Source organism: Carassius auratus, unplaced genomic scaffold (assembly GCF_003368295.1).
Source record: "Carassius auratus strain Wakin unplaced genomic scaffold, ASM336829v1 scaf_tig00043135, whole genome shotgun sequence".
Lineage (NCBI taxonomy): Eukaryota > Metazoa > Chordata > Actinopteri > Cypriniformes > Cyprinidae > Carassius > Carassius auratus.
The window spans coordinates 27,283-32,654 of NW_020526763.1; the positions used below are offsets into that span (position 1 = coordinate 27,283).

Sequence of the window (5,372 nt, forward strand, 5' to 3'; positions counted from 1 at the left end):
CTCCACCGACAGGAATGCTGCAGCTTATAGGCTACAGCAGAAAGGCGCTCGTGAATGTGAATATGATGACTGATTGTAAAACCACGCCCCCTCATTATCATTTGTACAGAAAAACAGTATTAATAACAAAAATAATAAATATTATAGAAATATATTATTTTAAAATACATTGAAATAATAACATGAAATAAATGAAATAAAATAATAAAATAATAAAAATAAATAAAATAAAAAATACAAATTGTATTTCTTTTTATTTATTATACATTTTTATATATATAAAAAGACCTCTAACACTAGCTTGCTCTATTCTTTTTCTATTCTATCTGTTTTCTTTGTATTTACTATATTATTTAAAAGCCCTTGTAGCTATATGTACTACATTAAGCTAACTGAGACTTGAATATCATTGCTCTTTTGTTGCTTCTGATTGCTTCCATTGTCCTCATTTGTAAATCGCTTTGGATTAAAGCGTCTGCTAAATGACAAAATTTAATGTAAATGTAATAAAAATATTACTAAACGTGGTAATTTACAGATATGAACATATGATAAACTGTTTAGTATTTATTATTGTTATTTTTGTCTTCGTTTGATATTTTCTGTTTATTACACTATTGTTACAGTCGTAAATTTTTGAGGGGGAAAATAATTTCCACACATTAAAAAATATATTTTTAATAAATATATATATAGTCGTTTGAAACATTCAGCAATTCATTATATTCATTATATATATTATAAATATTATATACATTATATATATATACATACATACATATATATATATATATATATATATATATATATATATATATATATATATATATATATATATATATATTATATTATGCACACCATTATGTATGTAGATTTTGTCTTCAATACAGTATTTCTTTCAATTAATGAGTATGCATTAATATAATAGATCTTAATGTCATGAGCTAATACGTTTAAGGAGTATTGTTCACAACGTTCAACCTTTAGTTATAAGTTTTATTCTACCATATAAGTAGAGTGAATGATTAGTTCCAGATCTAATGAATTGCGGTATACACATAAACTGAATTAAATTATTCGCCAGTCTGTGTCACGGTTTTTACAGCTACTATTTTAGACACCGAATAGTGTCGTTTAGAAATTAAAATTACATAAATAATTATTTACATAAAAAATACAACTCCCAGAATCCCCAGCTATCGTTGATGACGCAGTCAAAAGTGGACCAACACGTTCCCTCCCATCGAGTAACTGCTTGATTTTATAGTGGTTATTACCTATATTGTTTACTTGAAACACTTATCCACTAGTGGAAAGCAAAAGTGGTTATGGCGGCTCCGTTGAAAGTATGTATTGTTGGTTCAGGAAACTGGTGAGTATGAACGTGTAATGATTATATATGATCTGCATTTGATTGGTAATAAGATTAATATACAGAACATATGGCGTGGACCAACTGTTATAGCTTAGAAAGTACTTACTTAGACTGGAGCACAAGTTTAATACCCTGTAAGAAACAGCAGTTACAGCGAGCTGATATTCAGATCCATATTTTAAGCATTATTATTCTGGGCAAAATCAAGTGGTTAATGATTGGACTGCATTGATATGGAGATCTTTATGTATAACCCTCTTGACTGCAGCTGGCAAAGCAGCTTCTCGGAGTTGTAAACCCTGCTTGGAATGTCTTAAGTGAACTGCATTTTAACAACAGACTGGCATTTTGATTAAAGGTACTGTTGTGTTTTTCTGTGCCAAGGGGCTCTGCAATTGCAAGAATTGTTGGAACCAATGCACAGAAACTCCAGCACTTTGCCACCACAGTCAAGATGTGGGTTTATGAAGAAATGGTCATGACAAAAAGCTGTCTGAGATCATCAACACAGAACACGAGAATGTCAAGTACCTCCCAGGCTACAAACTCCCAAAGAACGTGGTAAGACTGTGTTATGGGTGCCCCAGAATTTGGTAAATAATAATAATTCTGTTTAATGAGTAATTATATTTTTGGTATAAGGAAAGGTAAACAATGTGTACTATATATGTATATATATATACTATATTTTTATTTGTGTAAAAAAAAAAAAAATTGTTATTTGTTTGATTTTTACCAAAAAAATTGATTGGTTAAATATTGCACTTAAAATTTCTATTAATCTGTCTGATTTGTGTGCTTGCTATCTGTTGACTATCATTTGAAACCAAATCATCTTTTGCACATAATTCTGAATAATAATAAAAAAAATCTTATTCAAATAAGCATCAGATTTATGGGGTTTTGAACTTTTTCCTGTAGGTTGCAGTGCCACAGCTTCGGGACGCTGCAGAGGGTGCCGACCTCTTGGTTTTCGTGGTGCCTCACCAGTTCATCCGGAAACTGTGCGATGAGATGGTGGGCTGTGTTTCGGAGAAGGCTCGTGGAATTACTTTAATCAAAGTAAGTTGTTTAAAATGTATAGATGCTTTTCCCCCTTCAGTAATATTAAGTTAATTTTACTTTTAATAATGAGTGTAATATATTATATCAAAGTTTACTACAGAGATGCAGTTAAGTTATTTATTTTATTTTTTGAAAGTTGCACTCAAAATCAACTTAAAAAACCGATAGCTGGGCCATATGCTCCAGAGATAAGCGTGATGATTCTTCTCAAAAATGTTTCCATTTCCATAATGGAGAGACAGTACAAACAAACAATTATTTATTCCTATTATGCGTTGATAGTGAATGCCAGAAAATATTACAAATGAAGTATTTGTCTAATTAATTTAATAATAACCCTGTATTATATTCCGCTATTAGCAAGCCAAATGCTGCCCACGGCTGTTTTTAATTTCATTGTCTAAGTTTTGGTCAACCTTGTGTGGACTGAACAATGCTGAGAAGTCTCTGACTTGATATTTTCTAAAAGAGCAACATATGTGGAGTGACTCATGGGTCAAAAAAAAAGTCCCCTCTGGCCTGCTGGCAATCTCTTTGTGTGCAATTTGTTTCCTGGTGCCAGTTTGTCTCCTCTGTTACTGACTGTATCGCACATCGCTTCATATTTGCAGTTATACCTTTCCAAATTTGATTTATCCTTTCCACTTCATTATTTAAAAAGTAGTCACGTTTCTCACAGTGTTGTGTGTTTATTTTAAAAGATATAGTTTGTCTGTTGTCTTTTTTTTTTCAGATTTCTACCCATTTCTTGTGTACTCATTTCACCCTCTTTATTATTTGTGTTCCGCTTTAGTGTTTCTCCTCATTTTTTGAGTCATTAGGTAAAAATGGTCCAAACAGCTGTGCTCCAGAGTTATATCTGCCGAGGGGGAAATGGTGTGATGCTACATTAAAAAAAGCATTGGTGTGTCCTTTTTTTCTTTCTTTGTAGGGTATTGATGAAGGACCAGAAGGATTGAAGCTCATCTCTGATATAATTCGGGAAAAAATGGGCATCCGATGTCAGCGTCCTAATGGGGGCCAACATTGCCAATGAAGTAGCAGCAGAGAAGTTCTGTGAGAGCACCATTGGTGAGTGAAAAATGTTTGGAGCTATTTTGTAGGTAGTGTTGCACTTTAGCAACTAAATGCTAAAAACCACCAGGAGCTAACTCTACAGACATTTTCTTTGATCCACAGGCAGCAAGGTGTTGGAGAACGGGCTCTTGTTTAAAGAGCTCTTGCAGACACCTAATTTCAGAATCACTGTGTGGATGATGCTGACACAGTAGAGCTCTGTGGAGCCCTCAAGGTAAATATCAGTCTTGTCTTGTTGCTCATCCCGGGGGAAATATCTTGATTCAGGCACCTGAGGTGCAGAACTCAGACCTCTGTGTAAAGAAGAGCTTGCGCTGCTAAATTTACAATTAGATGCTGTAAGGCTGCTGTTTCTCCTTGTACACATTGTGAAAATCATTGCAATATTGGCAAGCTTTGACAATACTCTCGGTTATTTACAGCTTAAAGGGATAGTTCATCTTAAATTTGAAAATTCTTCATTCACTCACCCTTATGTCGTTCTAAACCTGTCTGGCTTTCTTTCCTCCGTGGAATGTTTTTTTTTTTCATTGGTTTTATTTTTTTTCCATACAATAGAAATCAATGGTAACCAAAACCTTTGAAACCTCATATTTTGTGTACAGCATAAAAAAAAAGAAAAAGTCAAACAGGTTTGAAACGACATGAAAGTGAGTAAATGATGACAATTTTCATACAAAACTCACGTTGTTCCAAGCCCATGTGTAATACAAAAGAAGAAACTATTTTCCCCCCATATAATGAATGTGAATGTGAATTTGGGCAGTCGACCTCAAAAAGGATAGAAAAGCACCATTACAATATGTAAAGTAGTCTATATGAGTCTTCTGAAGCCTTGTGATAGCTTAATGTGATAAAGAGAGCTACATTTAAGTTATTCCCTTATATTCTTCCTCTCTGCTGGAAATGTGGATTTGTGCATTAGCTGTTGTTTAAATCTGAACATTTTATGAACTGTTGGTTATTTGTTGCCAACATACGAGATCTGAGATCGATTTTAACCACATAAATAGTGTGTGCTACTGGTAGTTAAAAGATTGACTATAAAAAAAAGATATAATACACGTAGTCCTTTATGGTTATACTTCAAAAAGAATTTATATGTGTGTGTGTGTGTGTGTGTGTGTGTGTATGTGTGTATATATATATATATATATATATATATATATATATATATATATTATATATATATATATATATATATATATATATATATATACACTCACACACAAAATATTAATATTTATTTATAGGCTGCATCCGAAAACTTCGCTATCGTATGATGCAATGACTTTGCAGGCAGAGTTTTTGCATGAAGACACCTCATGAAACTGATTTTGGACAGGCTTCTGAAGCAGAGTAAAGGTTTAATGATCTATAGCAAAATATAGAGAGCTTTGGTGATAACTAAGTGGATATTTCATTACTACAATATTAATTTCTTGCTAGAAATGACATAAAAAGTGGAAAACATTGATCAGAAACATACATTTACACACAAACTGACGCCATCGTTATTTTTGGATAACTGTAACAGAATTGAATGCTCAGGATTGTGGGATATCAAAGGCAATGAAGACTACAGCTATGCTGCCTTCAAAAGTTGGCCAGATAAAGGGACTCAGGAGGACAGGAACTGAAGCTAACATTGAATTCGGACGGGCCTTGAAGCCTTCCTATCTTGGAATGAGTCCTCCGAAGCAGCATTTTTCAGTTTTCAGATGCAGCCATAGTGTACTATTTATTTCATTGCCAAAGTGCAAATTGTAGCTCTAACTAGCATTCTGATAACCCTTACATTCCGTATTTCTCACTTTTTTAGCATATTAGAATGATTTCTGAATGATCACGTGAG

The 5,372-nt window shown here is 33.1% G+C and overlaps 1 pseudogene; it reads left to right on the top strand.

The window, feature by feature from the left end:
* Positions 1-1,206: 1,206 nt before the first annotated feature.
* LOC113086322 (glycerol-3-phosphate dehydrogenase 1-like protein) lies at positions 1,207-3,732 on the top strand (annotated as a pseudogene).
* Positions 3,733-5,372: the final 1,640 nt, after the last annotated feature.